Source organism: Pinus tabuliformis, chromosome 7 (assembly GCF_031772625.1).
Source record: "Pinus tabuliformis cultivar Carrire ecotype Pingquan chromosome 7, CPIR1, whole genome shotgun sequence".
Taxonomy (NCBI): Eukaryota; Viridiplantae; Streptophyta; class Pinopsida; order Pinales; family Pinaceae; genus Pinus; species Pinus tabuliformis.
In genome coordinates this window covers 1592272986-1592295718 of record NC_142293.1, presented here as the reverse complement: position 1 = coordinate 1592295718, position 22733 = coordinate 1592272986, and positions in this window count along the sequence as shown.

Genomic DNA, 22733 nt, shown 5'->3' with positions numbered 1-22733 from the left:
GAGTATTCTTGTGTATGGATATTGTTTACTTATATGTGTATGAATGTATTCTTTGTTGTATTTGTATGAGTATTATTCACTTGTATTCTAGATATGTGTATGAATGTATTCCTTCATTATTTTCTTTGTGTGTGTATTCTTTGAGTATTCTTGTGTATGAATATTGTTTACTTGTATGTGTACAAATGTATTCTTTGTTGTATTTGTATGAGTATTATTCGCTTGTATTCTAGATACGTGTATGAATGCATTCCTTCATTATTTTCTTTGTGTGTGTATTCTTTGAGTATTCTTGTGTATGGATATTGTTTACTTGTATATGTATGAATGTATTCTTTGTTGTATTTGTATGAGTATTATTCACTTGTATTCTAGATATGTGTATGAATGTATTACTTCATTATTTGCTCCGTGTGTGTATTCTTGTGTATGGATATTGTTTACTTGTATGTGTATGAATGTATTATTTGTTGTATTTGTATGAGTATTATTCACTTGTATTCTAGATATGTGTATGAATGCATTCTTTGTCGTATTTGTATGAGTATTATTCACTTGTATTCTAGATACACATATGTGTATGAATGTATTCTTTGTTGCATTTCTATGTATGTGTATGAATGTATTCTTTCCTGCATTCCTATGTATGTGTATGAATATGTTCTTTATGTCTATATAAATCTATTCTTTGCTACATTTGTATGTCTCTTGTTTACTTATATTCTTGGTATGTATGAATGTATTCTTTGCTATTGTTTACTTGTATATTTGTATGAATGTCTTTTTCAATTCTGTATGAATCTATTCTTTGCTACATTCATATGTGTTTTGTTTACTTGTATTCCTTGTATGTGTATGAATGTGTTCTTCATGTGTGTATGAATCTATTCTTTGCTACACTTGTATGTGTCTTGCATAATTGTATTCTTTCTATGTATGTGTCTTCTTTACTTGTATTCTTTCTATGTATGTGTCTTGCTTACTTGTATTCCTTGTATGTGTATGAATGTATTCTTCATGTTTCTATGAATCTATTCTTTGCTACACTTGTATGTGTCTTACATAGTTGTATTCTTTGTATGTATGTGTCTTGTTTACTTGCATTCTTTGTGTGTATGTGTCTTGTTTACTTGCATTCTTTGTATGTATGTGTCTTGTTTACTTGAATTATTTGTATGTGTATGAATGTATTCTTCATGTGTGTATAAATTTATTCTTTGCTACACTTGTATGTATGATTGTATTCTTTCTATGTGTATGAATCTATTCTTTATGTATACATGACTCTTTCTTTGTTATATTTGCATATATGTTATTTACTTGTAGATATATGAATGTAATTTGTGTAAATATATATATTTTTAAATATTTATTTATATGATTATAAATATACTATCATTATTTCTATATATAAATATATTATTTAGAATATTAACTTGTAAATACATTATTTTAAATATTTGTGAAAATATTATTATTATTATTAATTTTTTTTTTTCAATCAATTTTTTATTATTTTGTTTTTCACTTTTGATTTTTTTCTTACTTTTATCATTTTTAAAACAAAAAATAATATATATATTACATAATATTAGCCTTCCAAACACAACCCAATTAATGATTATCATGTTATAAAACATTGCAAACCATGAGACTCAATGTTCAAATCCCCTATAAAGGAACAAACAATAACATGACATTCATAATAACATCAATTTGTAATAACACATATCAATTAATTATTTAATATTAAAATCAATACAATAAATAAATTAAATTAATTTTATTTAAAATTCATTAATTTTAATAATTTGTAAAAAAAATCATAACACTAAAATATTAACTTATACAATAAAATTATCATGTTATAAAACATTGCAAACCATGAGACTCAATGTTCAAATCCCCTATAAAGGAACAAACAATAACATGACATTCATAATAACATCAATTTGTAATAACACATATCAATTAATTATTTAATATTAAAATCAATACAACAAATAAATTAAATAAATTTTATTTAAAATTCATTAATTTTAATAATTTATAAAAAAAAATCATAACACTAAAATATTAACTTATACAATAAATGTAATTTTCAACATAATATCTATACTGAATCTTCATCAAATATATAAAATAATGTTAATTCTAAAATCTGGAATAAGCATTAATAAATGTGATGTGTGTGAACATGTGAGTATGTGTAATGTTTGTGGGTATGTGTATGTTTGTGTGCACCCTTTGTTTGTTGTATGAATGTATGCATGTGAGTAATTGTGCCTCATTGACAATGGATTGTGTGGGTGCACATCAGTGGTTAGTCCCATGTCAATGATGGACCGTTTTTGGGGTCATATAAGCTCTCACCTTCACGTGGTTGACCCTGTTAGTAGAGATTTTACATCTCCAAACCAAGAGGAGCTTTCTATATAATACTTTTTAATTAATTTAAAACATAACATTAACTTTAAAGCAATAGAATAATTTTTTAAATAATATTTAAATATTTTATTATTATTTTATAAACATTTAAATATACAAACTTACTATAAAATAAATTGAAATATTCATTCATATATATATATATTACAAAATTATGTAAACTATATTAATTATTAAAATAACTAATATAATTTAAACAAATATATAAAATATATAGAATTAATTATTAAAATAAAATGGATATATATATATATATATATATATATATATATATATATATATATATATATATATATATATATATATATATATATATATATATATATATATATATATATATATATATATAAACAATATTAATATTAATTATTATATTTCACAATTAATTATATCGGCTTTCAACACATCCGTGAGGGACTTGGAAACTACACATCGATGAACAGGTGATGAGTATCGATGCAGAACAGGTGATGGGTATCGATGAAGAGGTGATGAACATGATGCAAAACAGAGAGTTTAGGGTATTAGATTCAAACAATTCTCGCTTGAAGGAAGAAGTAAATAATTTGAACACCAAAAATTCTAACTGAAATTCCATAAAACAGAGAGTTCAGGGTATTAAATTCAAACAGTTCTCGCTTAAAGGAAGAAATAAATAATTTGAATACCAAAAATTCTAACTAAAATTCCATATAGAAGGGATGAGAGAGATGCACTCTATGGTTAGGTAGATTTTCTAAATTGAAATAGAAAAATATTCACAAAAAGAAATGTCAAGGAAGGGTGACCATAGTGCTCTCGCTCTCGAGAGATTTTAGCGGCCTTCTCCTCGATTATATCACCAAAAGCACTATGGTAGTGACGATAGTGGGAGAAAGCACCGAATAAATGTAGTTTTTGAAAATAGCTATGGTGTGCGTTCGGTCTTGTACATACCCTCCACACCCAACAACTCTAGATTAACTATCTTCCTTATAAACATTTATATATAAAGTTTACTCTAGATTTATATCTTCATTACAGGTTAGCTTTCATCTCAAAATTATAATTTTTATACTAAATAAATTTGGTCTGTCTCAGTATTAGAAATAAACGCAAGAAGGCCATTCACAAATACTAACTTGGCTTCTTAGGAAATTTTCATTTTCTACTGAAACTCTGCAAACTGATGGGCGCTAGAAAATCCTCATTATCTCTTCCAAAAGCACCAAAAACGCTACTCCAGCTCCTGTATATAAAATTCCAACTCATCAGAAAAGGAAAAATAAAGGAGGGCCTAGCCTAATGAATTTAAAAATAATTCAAGAAAATATTGCCATGAGTACTATTATTTGTTGATCAAGTTGGCCCTTCAAGCACCCGTGCATATTCTCCGCTGCATGGACTTTCTCTCTCAAGTAACAGACACACAAAACAAACAAACATTTACACAAGACACGACCACAGGACATTGCTGCATACAACACATAACAGAACAGACCACAGGACATTGCTGCATACAACACAGAACATAATAGAACAGAGAACAGAGAACAGAACATTTATGGAGCACTCCATAAGACAGACACAGTGGTTGAGAGAGAAAGAACACCCGTGATGATTAACTTGTAGATTGAACAGAGAAAATGATTTGTGAGGTTACATAAAAATAGCCTTTCCCTGGTTAACCAAACAGAGAGATAGACAAACAAATTAAAAGGAACAGAAAAATTACCAATAATCCATTCGAGCTCACCCTGCTGTTGTTTTCACATTGTATTGCAAAAATTACCATCATTTCCTCTTCCTATGTGAATTTACTCCTCTCATTCTCCATTCATCACAATCACCGCCCATCCCTCTCATTCTTCATTCATTTAGGCCACGCGCATTCCTGAGCTTTATGCTTGGGTTTTTGGACCGTTGCCTTCAAATTTAACTTCAATCAATCTTTTAATTACTCTTCATTAAACCAATCTTTTAATACCAATCTTCATTCATTTAGGCCGCGCGCATTCCTGAGCTTTATGCTTGGGTTTGTGGACCGTTGCCTTCAAATTTAACTTCAATCAATCTTTTAATTATTATTCATTAAATCAATCTTTTAATACCAATCTTTTAACTCAGTATTATTATTTTATAATTTATGATTGATATTGTTGTAGCTTTTTTTTACCTGTTGCGTTGTTTTTTAGTTCTCTGTTTCTACCTTTTTTCAATATATTTGGGTATTCTATTTTATAGTTTAGGAAACCCTTATCCGGATTGCAGATTCCCTTCCCAAACTTACTTACGTCGCTGTTTTAGCCCACTTCTCCGTCTCCTTTTACAGAAATGGACATTAACCTTTTCATAAGAATTGCTTATGGATGGTCGGAATCCGCAGTCTGTCATTGTCTCCGGGCTGTCTAGTGGAAAACTCTAGATAGGGAATTCAATTCGACCTAAGGAGCTACATCACCCCACGTGTCCTACCACCTGCAAAGAAATAACCGCATAGCGAAATGTTTAACACAGTGTAATTTTGGGTAAAAAAATAATATATATCGTACTGGATGGATTGAGTTGTTGGCTTCTGCACTTGCTCATGTGAAGCCAATTTACATTTAATTATTGGGATTTTTTATTTAAAATTTAAAGAATGATTAGTATAGATTTATGGAAAAGTCATATTTAGTATTATTTATAAATTTAATTATTATTAATATGTTAATAGCTATTTTATAAATTTTATCAAAAGTTTTTTATATTTGAGAATTTATTAAAAAATATATATTAAATTTTTATAATTTTTTAGAAAGCTAATAATGTAAATGTGTTTAATGCTAAAATTTTTAGTTGAGTTTTTTTAAATAATTTTTTTTAGATTCGATCCTCAAATTTGAAGGGTTTTCTAGATTTTCAAAATTTTATCCACATAAAATGTGTTTAAGGAGGTTTTTCAAAATTGATTTTTGAGAAGGATATTTAAAATAGATTTGGTGTCACCCCTTATTGTTAAATTTGGAGAGGGTTCCTAGATTCCACATCAAATTTCAGGAAATTTACGTTATAGTAACCTATTTTGATTTGAGGAGGTTGCTCAAAATTGATTGTATACAACCTCCTTTAGTTTGAGAAGGTTATTGTTAAGAAATTTAGCTACTTAAATTCCATTATATTTAATTGTCAATCTATGGTCATAACCTTTAAACACCAACATTGTATGTGTGGATCTAGTACATAAATTATTCTCAAGCTATGAAAGAACTTTTACAATATAATGCTCCAACTCATGCATTAGCAATAAAATGAACTATTGGATTGAAAATTAAAGGGATACAAAGATTTGTTGGATCAATGAGCTTATGTTTTCAAGACAACTTTGTGGACTCCAATCATATTCCATTGTTTGTCATAAAATGATTATATGATTAATTAAGAAGAACTTTCATTCTTCAACCTTCAATGCCTAACTTTTGTAGGGGGGAATCCACACTTTACACTTGAAAGATAAAATTCAATCAGGAAGAAATTAAAATGCTACACGCTTGCATGATCACTAGGATTACATTTACAAAACAATTTTATGATCTCTGATCACAACACTTTGTTTTGCATAAGCATCAAATAGTTTTTCAATTCCTTAAAAAGAACTTTTGTTCATCAAACTTCAGTGCCTAACCTCTATATCGAATCCACACTTTTGCAATTAATAACGTATGAAAGTTCATGAACTAGAATTATAGAGAATTAAAATATTAATCTATAGATAAATACAAATACAAATGATCTAATTAGATTGTCTAACTAAGAAATAAATGAATTCACAACGTAAACCAAGTAGGGAGCCTTACCTATTGACTTGCGCTACAAAAGAAAACTATAGTTGATATGAAATTGCAGAATTAGATCGCTACCTAAGACTTGGCAAGTTTTAAATGGGCCTTTCAAAATAGTAGTTTAATACATCTAATCAAGTTATCCAAAAAGGACATGACACACATAAGAATGCAATGTCAAATAGAAAGACACTGAGATTTTTGACAAAGTTCACCCCCCTTAGGCTACCTCTTTGGGCCCTGCTCTAAAAGGCTAGGCCGCTCCTATTTCAATGAATAAGAAGAGGTACATCAAAATTTTTGATACAATTGTAGCTATTTCCCCAATATGGAAATGATGTCCTTTAGTGAACTCTCGCAATTTCACTTCACATTCTACAAAGGACTTGTCATTTACAGTAAAAACATAGTCTCTAACAATAACTCTGACCTCTACTGAAATCAACAATTCGAGTTTCATCAATACATTGATTATTTACCTCATCTCCACTTGTCTAAGTGAGACACAATTCAGGTACAGAATTCTACAGACTTCACTGTTGCTACTAACAAACAAGTACTGTCGTTGAATCTGGAACGTGTCAAAACCCCCGTTTCGGCTCTTCAAGTTTCCAAATAAGCTTTTGGATGCTTCCAAAAATCCAAAAACTAACTTGACAGCTTCTTGCATCTGAAATGGTTTCGAACGTCTTCTTTACATATAGTTTCACCTAGCTGAACTATGCACATAGGCACTGTTGGTGACTGTCAAAAGGGAGGCCTTTATCTCAACTTTCCAACGTCTGTCTCCATTCACAAAAAGGCCCAAGGATGACCAAGATATTCTCAAATGAACATTGCAGGCACCAATATGACTCTGTTCTATAGCTCACTATTCAACTCCCCCTCTGCAGTGGTGTAATGGTACTCATTTTATAATTCCTTGGCTAGGTTCCAGATTCGAACCTACTGGGTTATACATGGAAAGTTGTTTTAATTAGGTGGACAAACCTATACTCGGTGCAATAACAAAATTACTCTTAGCGCTATAGTTATAACAACTATTAACTTTGGCACATTTCGTTTTAGTATGGTATAACCATATAATTCATATGGTTTACAAAGGTTGGACCGAATACAATATCCTCCGTGCATTGATGTAGTGTATTATCCTAAGGTTTGTTCCTGATGCATATTTATTGGATCACTGGCTTTTGTTATACTGATAATCCAATTTTTTATCATATAACTCGGCGAAAGACCATATCATAACTCAACTCCGGTTGGTGTGGTAGTCAAGTGTTATGGAAACCCACAACCATGTGAACTTGTTTCAGCGGTAACCCCGTGCCACATAGTTGTACATCGTTTTCCATGTGAACTGGTTACTGGACCTACTCCTTACCTGTTCCCGACGATTCGATGGCATATCCCATGGCAGTGCTAACTCATTACTCCATGTTCACAACCTCTGATGGTCATGGCAACAACTTGATGGTTTTGTTTTAATTGTGCCAGCATCTTCATGTCATGTGACACATATCTGCACTAGATAACACTTATTGTAACCACATACCCGAAAGTCTATAGAACCACAAATCCGTGGCATATAACCCTGGTCATCTCAACCTACTTCGACGTGTTGACTGGACCACATATTGTGCGCTCTCATCCCTGTCGTGTTGTATCACCGGGCAACATGGTTGCCACCTCCGCATTGTATAAAATCCATAGTTTTTGTTTTATTATATATTTTCCATTAGACTTTAACATATATGTTTGAAATATGGTTTAATACCATATCTTCGGCACTTTGTTGGCAATTTGACTCACATCCTCCGGTGGTCATGGCCATTAACTCTGCCACCATGTGACTGGACCCTCGTGCCATGTGACTAGACTGGGATCCGCCATGTATGAACTTGTTTATACTTTTTTATAATTCTTCACCATAGTTTATAACTTTTTTCCATAGGTTTTGATTTACTTCGCCATATTGCGTATTTTCCATAGGTTCATTACATACCATAAGTTCATTACATATTCTACCACCATGGTTTGATAACATAAGTCTTTGCGCCCACCTACCATATAGTTATATGATTTGTAAAACATATATATCCCTTGCCCCCACCATGGTTTTTACACATAGTTTGAACCTTAGGCATGTTTTAACAAAAAAAAAAAGTGCACCTTTATTTTCATATATGGTATGTCATATGGTTTAGAAACCGTAGGTTTGCAACTGTGGCATAAACTTATTAATGCAACCATGACATATAATATGAATCTTTAACCAACCAAAACTCAAAATCTCACCATTCACCTGGACATATGCACTAGAGATGAACTTTGACCTGTTGACTTGACCTTTTCCACGTGTCGAACTGTGTGAACGCCACATGGTTAGCAAGGCCCCTTTTGACCTGTTCACCATAAACTTCAACGACCGTTTTCTCCCTCATACAGAGGCCAAATATGAATTTGGAGATACCACCAGAATCAATGCATCGAGCTCTTCGACTTGGCACTAATTTCATGAGCAACTCAGATGTTAAGACTCTGCACATGTCAAGAAATTTTTTTCTACCTAGGTCCATCTTGGACTTCAAACATATAGCAAACTTCGACTTGACTTAACAAGATCCATTCTAGATCAATAGTCTAATTACTTCTATGAAATAAAACTTAGAATAACATCATTTATATTAAAAAAGGAATACACAACTCCACATTACAATTTTAAAGACAATCTGCATATACTTAGCATGGATCCACATATGCCTTGTCATCGAACTGCAATATACACCAACATGTGGCCTTCATATTGGACCATTTGAACAATTTTGCAATACACAATTTGATTGCTTTCTCGATCAATCCTATAATATTATAAACATCGACCTTTGAACTTTACTTATTATAGATGTTATATAGCATAGGGAGGGTGTATTGAACCATGAATACCTCCTGAGTACACAAATGCTTCTTAATTGTTTACATCCCAAAAGTAGAGTAGGGTGTAATGCCATTGGAAAATATAGCTCTCACTAATGAGGGTAATTTCTTGTATTTTGGCATAAGATATTTTCATGACATGGCATGCATGAAAATATCCGTTCCATTTTCCAAAACCTTGAAATTGATTAATTATCCAACTGTGCTTGTGTTGTATGTAGTTCCACCATGCATTTGACTAGAGCATTAATTGTAAGTCAACGCCTTTCTTATTTAAACTAGGTGTTGTAGCTGCTAAAACCACCCTCCAAAATTTTGCCTTAGCCTGTTTTGGAGCCTCCATATCAACCTTACGTAACACTTTGTCTTGCTTCATCAAGTACTCAAGCTTCAGTGTTTTCCTTGCACAAAGGCAGCCTGTCGATCACAGTTGATCCATTCTCCTCACAGGCTACTCACCCGGACTTGGTCTAGCTGCAGGCTGAGCAGCTTCCCCTTGAAAATTGCGCATTTCTTGAGGGAAACCATCCTTCCCTCTAGGAATTGCACAATCCTCTTTGACAGCTTGCTGGGCTCCAAGATTGTGCAATCCTACTAGTCAACCCTCTCAGTAGGATTTGCACAAATTTTCCCAGCAGTAGGCTTTTCAGCCCAGGATTTGCGCAAATCTGGGTCGTAGTCGATTGCTCTACCCAGAAATAGTGCAAATATCCTAGGTAGCCAGCCCAGCTCCTAGCCATAAATGTGCATTTTTCTCCAGCAGTTGAGCAGTCTCTTGCATGTGCAGCTGAGTTGACCAGTTCCCTCCGAGATCGAGCAAAACACACTTGCATGCATGGGCTGCTTCTCCCAAAGCAGCATGCAAAGGCATCCCTTGTTTCAGGGATCTATGTTTAACAGTTGGAGGTTACATGCAAGGAGAAATTCTGAAATCTCCCACCAAGTGTTTCTTCCCCTAGATTCGTGGAATGCACGTCACAACCTCGATGTTATCAAAACTCATCAACCAATTTTGCAGAGCTCATTCCTCACATCAAACTGAGCAGTCAGCACATTCAACTTAGTTGTTTTTGGGTAAGCCCACTTCCCATGCCTTGTGCTACATTTCTGTCGCTTTTTGTGTTTTCTCTTGTGGGAGTACTCTTTGCTTGATTTCTTTGAGTGCTTGCTATCATTTACATGTGTACTAGCTTGTCCTATCTCTGTTTTAGTTTTTGTTGCTATCTCATTATTGTCGCATGCATGAAATTGTTTTGCACGGACGTTCGCCCAACCAGCGAACTGCCTCACCCACATGCATGTTAATCTGTTTGCTGAATCTTTCATTCATGTTTTGCATGCACTGTCAATCACTTCTGCTATCACATAGTGTCACCATGAATTCACTGACTTACTTGCATTTAGTTTCCCATCGGTGAGTCGGGCCAACCTTGGCCTGGGCTCTGCCTTCACCAAGGCTGCATTATGTAATCTGGGAAAGGAAGGCTCACCTTCCTTTCCAGATTTGCGCATTCCTGCCCAACATTGGCCTCCAGGACTATTTTGTGCATTTCTAGAGGACAGTGGCTACTTGGCCCAAGAAATTGCGCAAATCGGTCCCCGAGCCGGCAGTCCTTCCAAACTGGGATTGCCCAGCAGTGAGTAGCTAGACTGGACTATGCATTGTGAAGTTCCAGCAGTCAGTTAGTCTCCCAACAACCCAGACGGTGCCTTGTGCAATCTTGGCAATCGATCTCTCGACCTCCCGGTCGAAATTACGCAACCTTCATGATCATTCACCCAGGTATGATACAAGTCAGTTCTCATGTTCATTTTGGTTTTCAACTGACAGATTTCTTGCCATGAGTGTTTCCATGTCTCCAAGTATCGTATGTGTTCATCTGCCTCTCAGGAGTATAGGTACAATGGTTTCCAGGAGAGCAAAGACGAAGACACTGTTCAGAGCACGCCTGGGGATGCATTCAATCAAGTGTCCATGGACTTGCCTACCCACGAAGACATCAAGTTGTTCGTAGAAAATGACATCGAAATATGGAAACAACAACATCACAACAAGCAGCATCATGAATAGTAGTTGAAGACAACATACCAAATGCAACGAATTCAAGAGCAGGTTTGTTGAAAACACGGATGCGGAACAAGGTTGCAAATTCAAGCATGTCCATTGATGATGAAAGCAACTTTGGGTACTCAAGCTATGAAGTGGTGGCACGAAATGAAGATCGCATGAAGGCAGAAGATGGAACAAAGAAGGAGTTGCATGTGCTGAAGAAGCAACTCAGGAAGAACATGAAGTTGCATAGAGAGACGAATGAGTTGTAGCAGGAACAGGAACAACAGTGGGTGAAACATGCACTCATGGATGAAATTGCACCTGTACAAGTTAAGGATCCATCCTAGCAGCTGACACAGAGCAGACACGTGAGCAGTGTTGTTGATCGCATGCAAGGAATTTGGAAGCATGCATGTCATTAAGTGTGTGCATGCAATCCAACCCATTCAACACACTCACCAAGGTGAAGACAAGAAGCAAGTCCAACTAGAGCTGAACATGTACTTTGGCAAGTTGATGCGCATGACCACCAGTACACACTTGAAGATGAGCACGGATACCATGCATTAGTGTGTTACAAGTTCGTCCACAACCAAGAAGACCATGTGCATGTTAGCAGGCGAGTTGGATGAAGGGGTTGAACCAATGCACCGGCGACAATGGAGGCAAGAGTTCGCTTCAACAAGATTTCACCATGACGTACATGCACACCATCACGGACGACCAATCTTGGCATCAACTCACCACCTTCACCATCATAAGCATGTCAAAGAGTTGGTCTCATCATAGAGGACCGAGTGTCAGTGATGACTTGCAAGGCTTTCTCAAGCCATGTTGTCTCACATGAGTAAATGTGCATTGTAATGTTGAGTCATGTCAAGTGTAAGTCAAGTGTCAATGGTTGGATGTAACAGTCATAGAGTAGGTGAAGAGTCATGAGGGTAGTTGAACTGTCACAAAGGGGAATGTCAAGCGTCACCTCACTTGTTTCTATAAAAAATCCCTCACAACTCATTGTAAGGGCTTTTGGTCAGCCAAGCTTCTACTAAGATTGTTTTGAAGAAAGCTTGGACAGTATTGTAACACGCCTTGGTTTCTCCACTTCACGAAGCTAGTACATATCTTTGGAGGAGCAAGTGGATGTGGCTGTAATGTTCCACTGTTGGGGCTAGCAGGTTCACATGGATGTATTGTATGATTGTGACTTACACTTCTTTATATAATAAGAGCCAACACATTTTCATTCATATGTTGTTATTGTAGTTGGACTTCTTTGGTTGCTTTAATGATATGTGTTGTTTAACTTACATACTTGTGTATGAACTGATTCACATGCAATTATATGAATCTTGTTGTTAATGTGTTGCATATATTGTTAATGTTGACAGCGTCCGTGTCGAATGCTCTGCTGGACATAAGACAAAAATTTCACTTGAACCTTGCTATAACAACCATCACACTTGTCTTAGACTTATCCGTGAGTGTTGTACATGTTATCTTACCTTGTATGATGTGACTACCGCATTTGAGTGGACTGCTCCACCAAAATTTGTGCATGTCCTTTGTGTTTTGTGTTCCTAGCCGAGTTGGGACTGATCCCTTTAACCCTGGAACTCACCTTCACATCCTTCCCCCTTTGAAGTGTTGGAACCTCTCATACACCTTCCTTGACTCACTGCATCAGTCACACCCTTTCTTTTGACAGAGTTATTCTACTTGCCTTTGTGCAACACTGCGGTCAAGGCATTACCTTACAACCCACTACTGGGACACCTACACCAAATGGTCTGAGGTCTAATTAGGACTTCTTACCGGGGAGATCCCCTTGACATGTTGGCGGGTTCAGCACTATCAACATTTTTGGTGCTAGAGGGAGGGGCTGATGACAAGCAGTGTCCTCTCATCCCGTTTTGAACCTTTGCATGTCTTTCATGGAGTCTTGCACTCTTCTTCCCCTGAGGTGTTTTTCGAATCGTGAAGATGTCTCCATCTCGGGGAATATTTTTGATCTCTTGTCCACTCACACATATGATGGTGAAGGCGAAGAGGCTTGGCTTGAGCACTTATATAACTTTCTTTTCATGATTTATGAGGAAGATGATTTTTCTGACGAGCAGGCCGATTTGCTGCTTGCATACACACTTCGCGAATCTCCATTTCATTAGGTGCTCAACCTACTGGCTAACACCATGCACTCATTTGAGCACTTCTGTGATCTTATTGAAGACACATTTGATCATTTTGATCCATACCATCTTGACTAGAAACTGTTACAACAATGGAGGGCTCCACATGAATCCGTTATTGATTTTTGGCAGCGCTTCTGTGACTTGCAGTTTCAAGCTCCGAAGAGCTAAATCAAATTTTCTTATCTTTGGGACTAGTTCGATTATTGCCTTAAGAAATTTTCCCATCCCAAGTGGAAGCTTGATATCAATCCTCGCTCAACCTTCTTCATTGATGGAACTGCACAATCTCATGTGGGAGTGGGCACTGTCTGAACTAACTGTCTGCCTTCGTCTCATTCAACAGCTCCACCACTGCCCAGTGATGTTGAGGATCATTCTCACACACCTTTTCATCCTTCACACTCTCTCAACATCACTCCACTTTATTTTCACGTAGATTTGGTTGTGAGTCCTTCGAGTTCTCATATGCATTCTTTTCTTCAACCTACGTCTTCACACTCAGGTGTTCCTCCGGATGATGTTGTCTTGTGTTTGAACATTCCAAACTCTTTGCTTGTTGCGAATAAGGAACAACCCACTGATGGAGTCGATGTTGCACAACCAACATGCACTGTCATTCATGAAGAGTATGAGTGGTAGCTTGAACCTCAACACTCGACAAAGGATGACTCCCTTCTACCTGAGTCCCCTCCGTTTTTTCCTAACCTCTTTGGTGAACCCACCATCCATGATTTTTCATGTGTATATTCATCCATGGATGCACCCATTATTGATCATTCGCAGGACTCACTAGATGTTAGTCCATCATTCGACAACGGAGAGGATAAGTTACTCATTGAAAATCCACTTGATCCTTCATTTGTCTTTTCCTGAAACACAGAGGATGAGTTTGTTTTCTTTTCATCTACCCCTTTGCGTGATTCATCCAACCATGAGGATGCCAACCAACATCCTAAATTTTATGATCTTGATTTCCGTGATCCCTTCACCTCATCATCTGATCATAATGTTAATTCACTCATTGTTAATCCATCTAAGCCACTGGTCTACGAAGATCCATCTATCAACAAAGTCGAAACCCCAGAGATCGTCAAGGCACTTCAGCCCGAGCTGATGGTTATGTCAGGCCCTTGCTTGTTAACGGGAAAAGTGTCTACTCAGAATGCCCCTATCCCGCTAAGGTGTGACAGTACCTTAGAAACAAACAGAGAAAACTACTTTCGTATTCTTCTTTATGAACTATAAACGAAGAGGAATATGATGAACCAACCTGTGTCTTGTGCTAGTCCTTTGATCCAATCTCTCTCCTCTTTGACAGCTTCCAGCTACCTGCTCCCTTACTTGCCCAACTTCACCAAGTTCCTGCAAGATCACAGAAGAGGAAAACTACACAAAGACATGGATTTATATTCATAAATAGCTTAGGATCAGATTTAAGCTAAACATGCAAATATAACAAAACATCATTGATACACAAGCATGTAGGAGAAACTAAAATAGTTTTATTGATATAACAAGAAGATCCAGGAGGAGTTACAACCGATGATTCCTGATCCAGCATCAACCCCCAGCAAAGGAATCCCCTCTTCACCTCCAACAAAGCATAAATCACCCAATACTCTGATCTCTATATCAAAACCAACAACAATTCTCTGCAATGTACAAAATTCCAGCCTCTGGATCTCTGGGATGAGGGATCCATTTATAGATGTATGCAAAGAGGATGAGTCAGCTTATGATTTGACTAGTGGCTTCTCTCTGTCAGTTCTTGCTTCCACTTGGAGACTGAGAGCCTCTTACGCATCCTTGGTTGAACTCAGTGAGGCAAGTGTCATTGGGGAAAGATTATGGAAGCTTCCATTGTCTGTCCACCTCGCGGAATGACACTGCCATTTGTCATTTCCCGCTCAGCGCACCCTGGTAGTGCATTTAGGTGCGTTTCAATGCACCTAGCTAGTGTACTTGGGTGCTATGCAACGCAGCTAGCTAGTGGAGCAACTGAAATGATCCTGATTTGACTGATTCTGAGCAGTTTCTGGTGGAGAACTTCTGGGAGAAGCTGTAATTTGTTGACCTTGTTCCTCTAGGGGTCGGAACAACACTTTTAGGGACTTAGGATCCCTTGGTTTATGGAAATTTCATGCTTAGAGCTGTAAGGCACAAAAATGTCTATAACATTGCTGTCTTGAGGTTGGTTTTGCTTCCGATCAGGAAATTGTCCAAACACTCAAGGCTCCTCATCACTCATCTATATGCACTCGAGATCAATCCAACACTCATATTTTACTTCCTCCACTTGAACTACACGATCCCATTGTTCATGCATTGGAGGAGTCTTACATTGCAAGCACTCATGCGCGATGCAAGTTATCTTTGTTTCTTTCGTTCGCTTGCATGTCACAGTCAAGAGTGTGCTTATGTTTCAAAGTTGCATGTGGTGTCACACAACACCATGATAAGTCCATGGACTGCCCTTCATGCACATGCACTCACTTATGTACAATGGGCACTTTGAATCATGAAGTGTGGTTGTCTTCATTTTTATATCTTTCTTGCTTGCTGGTTCGCACAACTGGGTTTCTCGCAGACCAAGCCTTCACCAACATGGGTCTACTAATTTATCGATGGCTGCACTGGAAGTATCACTTCATTTGATCAGGCCCATGTACGTTAGTGTAGGAGTAGGAGTAGTGTTTTCTTTCAGTTGTTTGCTTGAATGATTTTTTTCTTACATGCTTTGTTTGTTTGTTTGTTTGTTTGCTTGTTTGTTTACTTTATTCGCTTTCATTTTTTCTTCTGCTCTTGGTTTTCTTTATTGATTGTTAGTTAGTTTGCTTGTTTCATTCATAGGTTAGTCTTGAATGAAACCATGTATGACTCTTGAAGTGAGCTGGGTAAAGTACAAGAAGGCTTGTACAACTATCACTACTTGGTTATTTGTCCTGTTACCTCTGTATGATTAGCTTGTTACTTTTAGTCCATGATACGTTGAAGGAAAATACGTACTGTTCGAAGTAAAACTTGGTGTAAACACAATGCTTGCGTGATAAATAGTGTCACCTTCTCTTGTCGATTGTTTTGGGTTAACCCTTGTCACCTCAGTCAAGTAGAGTAAGGTAAGGGGGAAAACCTTAACATGCACATCAGAGATACAATAAATTACTTCTCTATTGGAACAACCTCTTCTGCTCTCAATAAGTTTGGATCCCTCTTCCGCCTCTGAAATGAATAAGTGTTATGCACAATGAAAATGAAAAAAAAGAAACATAAAACAAAAAAACAAAAAAAAATGAAAAATGAATAAGGCGAAAGAAGAGAAAGGCTTCCGGCACAGGGAGGTGATGCAAGTAACTCTGCCAGGGTATTGACTAGACTCACTGGCAGCGAAGCCATGCTTGTGTTCCTATGTGACTCCACCGGGGTACTGTCTAGGCCTGCTAGCAGTGGAGCAACACCAGAGATGAAACTAAGACTCTAACGACTATATTGCTTGTGCACCTATATACCCCTCAACCCCAGTCGAAACAACTGTGTTTCCTTGGCTTGGAATGTGTGTCAAACAACCAAGAGTTTGGAAGATGCTACATCTTACAATCAAACTAGTGTGAAGCCAAGATGAGCTGAGAGCTGAACAATACTTTCGGAGGTGTTAGACTTGCTTTTCACGAACAAGGTCCATTCAGAGAGATGGAGTTCTATCATTGTGTCACCAAGTGTTTTAGTGGCTACAACCACCCTCTAAAATTTTTCCTTAGCCTATTTTGGAGACTCCCTACCAAACTTACACAACACTTTTTTGTGCTTCATTAAGTACTCAAGCTTCAGTTTTTTCCTTGCACAAAGGCAACCTTTTGATCATAATTGATCCATTCTCCTCACAGGTTTCTCACCCAGACTTGGTCCAGCTGTAGGCTAAGTAGCTTCCCCTTGAAAATTGTGCATTTCTGGAGGGCAACTAGCCTTCCCTCTAGGAATTGCACAATCCTCTTTGACAGCTTGCTGGGCTCCAAGATTGCGTAATCCTACCAGCCCACCCTCCCATTAGGATTTGCACAAATTTTCCCAGTAGCAGGCTGTTCATCGTAGAATTTTCACAAATCTAGGTAGTAGTCAGATGCTCTACCCAGAAATTGCACAAATCGCCTGGGTAGCCAGCCCAGCTCCTAGCCAAAAATGCACATTTTTCTCCAGTAGTCAAGCAGTCTCTTGCATGTGCAGCTGAGTTGACCGATTCCCTCTGGGACTGAGCAAAATAGACTTGCATGCATGGGCTACTTCTCCCAAGGCAGGATGCAAAGGCATCCCTTGTTTCAGGGATCTATGTTTAGCAGTTGGAGGTTACATGCAAGGAGAAATTTCGAAACCTAACACCAAGTGTCGCTTCCCCTAGATTCATGGCATGCGTGTCACAACCTCGATGTTATCAAAAATCATCAACCGGACGCTGCAGAGCTCATTCCTCACGTCAACCTTGTAGTTTTGACATCCCACATCACATTTAGGAGCAGTTGGCACATTCATCTCAGCTGTTTTGGGGTAAGCCTTCTTCCCTTGCCTTGTGCTGCATTTCTGTCGCTTTTTGTGTTTCCTCTTTTGGGAGAACTATTTTCTTGATTTCTTTGAGTGCTTGCTATTTTTTACATGTATACTAGCTTATCCTAGCTTTGTTTCAGTTTTCATTGCTATCTCAGTTTGTCGCATGCATGAAACTGTTTTGCACGGATACCCACATGATGTTAATCGGTTTGCTGAATATTTCATTCATGTTTTGCATGCACTTTTAGTCACTTCTACTATCACTTAGTGTTGCCATGCATTCATTGAATTACTTGCTTTCAATTTCCTGTCAGCACGTCGGGCCAACCTTGGCCCAGGCTCTACCTTCACCAAGGCTACATTGTGCAATTTGGGAAAGGAAGGCTCACCTTCCTCTCCAGATTAGTGCATTCCTACCCAACACTAGCCTCAAGGAATGTTTTGTGAATTTCTGGAGGAAAGTGCTCGCTTGGCCCAAGAAATTGTGCAATCTATCCCTGGGCCAGTAGTCCTTCCCAGCTGGAATTGTGCATTGTACAATCCCAACAGTCAACAACTAGACTGGACTGTGTATTACATAGTTCCAGGAGTCAGTCAGTCTCCTAGCAACATGGACTATGCCTTGTGCAGTCTTGGTAGTCGGTCTCCCGAACTCTTGGCCGAAATTGCACAACCTTCATGATCATTCACCTAGGTATGGTACAAGTCAGTTCTCATATTCATTTTGGTTTTCAACTAATAGATTGCTTTCCATGAGTGTTGCCATGTCTCTAGGTATCTCAGGTGTTCATCTGCCTCTCAGTAGTACAGGTACAATGGTTTCCAGGAGAGCAGAGATGAAGACACTGTTCAAAGCACTTCTAGGGATGCAGTTGATCAAGTGTCCATGGACTTGCCTACTCATGAAGACATCAAGTTGTTCGTTGACAATGACATCAAGATATGATAGTAGCAGCATCACAGTAAGAAGCATCATGAACAACAACTAAATATAGTATACCAAATGCAATGAATGCAAGAGGAGGGTTGTTGACAACATGGAGGCAGAACAAGGTTGCAAGCTCAAGAAGGTCCATTGATGATGAAAGCAACTTTAGAGGCTCCAACTATGAAGTGATGGTGTGACTTGAAGATCACGCAAAGGTAGAAGATGGAACAAAGAAGGAGTTGCATGTGCTGAAGCAGCAACTTAGGAAGAACATGAAGCTGCACAGACAAACGAATGAGTTGCAGCAAGAACATGAACAACAGTAGCCGCAACATGCATTCATGGATGAAACTGTGTCTGTACAAGTTAAGGATCCATCCCAGCAGATGACACAAAGTAGACATGGTGAGTAGTGTTGTTAATCACATGCAAGGGATTCGGCACCATGCATGTCATTAAGTGTGCGCATGCAATCCAACCCATTTAACACACTCAGCAAGGCAAAGAAAAGAAGCAAGTCTAACTGGAGCTAAACATGTACTTCAGCAAGTTGATGTGCATAACCACCAGTACACACTTGAGGACCAACACGGACACCATGCATCAGTGCATTGCCATTCAACCACACCCAAGAAGACCATGCGCATGTTAGCAGATGAGTTGGATGAAGGGGTTGAACCAATGCACTGTTTTCAAAGGAGGCAAGAGTTCGCTTTAGCAAGATGTCACCATGAGGTGCATGCACACCATCATAGATGACCAAGCTTGGAATCAACTTACCACCTTCACCATCACAAGCATGTCAAATAGTTGGTCTCATCACAACAGACTAAGTGTCAGTGATGTCTTGCAAGGCTTGCTCAAGTCATGTTGTCTCACATGAGTACATGTGCATTGTAATGTTGAGTCATGTCAAGTGTAAGTCAAGTGTCAATGGTTGGATATAATAGTCATAGAGTAAGTGAAGATTCCTGAGGGTAGTTGAACTCTCACAAAGGGGAATGTCAAGGGTCACCCCACCTTTGGTATAAATAGTCCCTCATAACTCATTATAAGGGATTTTGGTTAGCCAAGCTTTTACTAAGGCTATTTTGAAGAATGCTTGGACAGTATTGTAGTGCGCCTTGGCTTCTCCACTACACGAAGCTAGTACATCTCTTTGGAGGAGCAGGCAGATGTGGTTGTAACATTCCACTATTGGGGCTAACAGGTTTACATGGATGTATTGTATGATTGTGACTTATACTTCTTTATATAATAAGACCCAACACATTTTCATGCATATGTTGTTATTGTAGTTGGACTGCTTTGGTTGCTTTAATGATATGTGTTGTTTAACTTACGTACTTGTTTATGAATTGATTGACATGCAATTATATGATCTTGTTGTTAATCTATTGCATATGTTGTTAATGTTGTCACCATCTATGTCGATTGCTCTGCCAGAAATCAGACATTCCTTTCACTTGAACCTTGCTATAACAATCGTCATACTCTTCTTGGACTGATCCATGAGGGTTGTACGTGTTATCTTACCTTGTATGATGTGACTACTGCATCCGAGTGGACTACTCTAACAGAATCTATGCATGTCCTTTGTGTTGTGTGTTCCTAACTGAGTTGGGATTGATCCCTTTGAACCTGGAACTCACCTTCACCTCCTTCCCCCTTCGAAGTGTTGGAACCTCTCATACACCTTCCTTGACTCACTGCATTACTCACACCCTTGCTGCTAACAGAGTTATTCTACTTGCCTATGTGCGACACCATGGTCAAGGCATTACCTTACGACCCACTGCTAGGACTCCTACACCAAATGGTCTGAGGTCTAATTGGGACTTCTTACCGGGGAGATGCCCTTGACATGTTAGCGGGTCCAACACCATCAACATTTTTGGTGTTAGAGGGAGGGGCTGATGACAAGTAGTGTCCTCTCATCTAGTTTTGAACCTTTGCATATCTTTCATGTATTCTTTCACTCTTCTTCCCCCGAGGTGTTTTTCGAATCGTGAAGATGTCTCCATCTTGGGGAAGCTTTTTGATCTCTTGACCACTCACACATATGATGGTGAAGGTGAAGAGGCCTATCCTAAGCACTTATGTAACTTTATTTTCATGATTTACGTGGAAGATGAGTTTTCTGATGAACACGCGGGTTTGCTGCTTGCATACACACTTTGCGAATCTCCATTTCGTTGGTTGCTCAACCTACTGGCTAACACCGTGCACCCATTTGAGCACTTCTGTGATCTCAATGAAGACATGTTCTCTCATTTTGATACAGACTAACTTGAGTGGAAACTGTTATAGAAACAAAGGGCTCTGCATGAATCCGTTATTGATTTTTGGCAGCGCTTCCGTGACTTGCAGTTTCAAGCTCCGAAGTGCCAGATGAAATTTGCTTATATTTGGGACCGGTTCAAGTATTTCCTTAAAAAATCTACCCGTCCCAAGATGAAGCTTGATATCAAGCCTCGCTCAACATTCTTCATTGATGGAACTGCAAAATCTCATGTGAGAGCGGGCACTATCTCAACTAACTGTCCGCCACCCTCTCATTTAGTAGCTCCACCACTGCCTAGTGATGTTGAGGATCATGCTCACCCACCTGTTCATCCTTCACACTCTCCTAACATCACTCCACTCGATTTTCATGCATATTTGGTGGTGAGTCCTTCAAGTTCTCATATGAATTCTTTTCGTCGACCTCCATCTTCGCACTCAGGTGTTCCTCCTGATGATTTTGTCTTGTGTTCGTCCATTATGGACTCTTCGCTTGTTGTGAACAAGGAACAACCCACTAACGGAGTCAATGTTGCACAAACAACATGCATGGTCATTCATGAAGAGTATGAGTGGGAGCTTGAACATCAACGCTCAGTGAAGGATGACTCCCTTCTGCCTGTGTAGGAGTAGGAGTAGTGTCTCCTTTCAGTTGTTTTCTTGCATGTTTTTTTCTTACGTGCTTTGTTTGCTTCTTTATTTACTTGCTTCACTTTCATTTTTCTTCCGCTCTTGCTTTTCTTTGTTGATTGTTAGTTCATTTGCTTGTTTCGTTCATAGGTTAGTTTTGCATGAAACCATGTATGACTCTTGAAGCGAGCTTGCTAAAGTACAAGAGGGCTTGTAAAACTATCACTACTTGGTTATTTGTCATCTTGCCTCTGTATGATGAGCTTGTTACTTTTATTCCATGATACATCGAATGAAAATACATACTGTTCAAAGTGAACCTTGGTGTAAACAGAATGCTTGCGTGCTAACTAGTGTCACCTTGTCTAGTCAATTGTTTTTGGGTTAAACCTTGTCACCTCAATCAAGTAGAGTAAGGTAAGGGGTAAAACCTTAACTAGCACATCAAAGATACAATAAACTAATTCTCTATTGGAACAACCTCTTCTTCTCTCAATAATTCAAGATTCCTCTTCCGCCTCTGAAATGAATAAGTGCTATGCACAGTGAAAATGAAAAAAATACAAAGTCAAAATAAAAATAAAAATGAATAAGGCGAAAGAAGAGAAAGGCTTCCTGTGCAGGGAGATGATGCAAGTAACTCCACCGGGGTCATGTCCAGGCTTGCTTGTAGTGGAGCAACACCAGAGATGAAACTAAGACTCTGATGACTATACTGCTTATGCACCTATAAACCCCTCAACCCCAGTCAAAACAATTGTGTTTCCTTGGCTTGGAATGTGTGTCAATCAACCAAGAGTCTGGAAGATACTACATCTGACAATCAAACTAGTGTAAAGCCAAGATGAGCTGAGAACTAAACAATACTTCCGGAGGTGTTGGACTTGATTTTCACAATCAAGGTCCATTCAAAGAGGTGGAGTTCTACC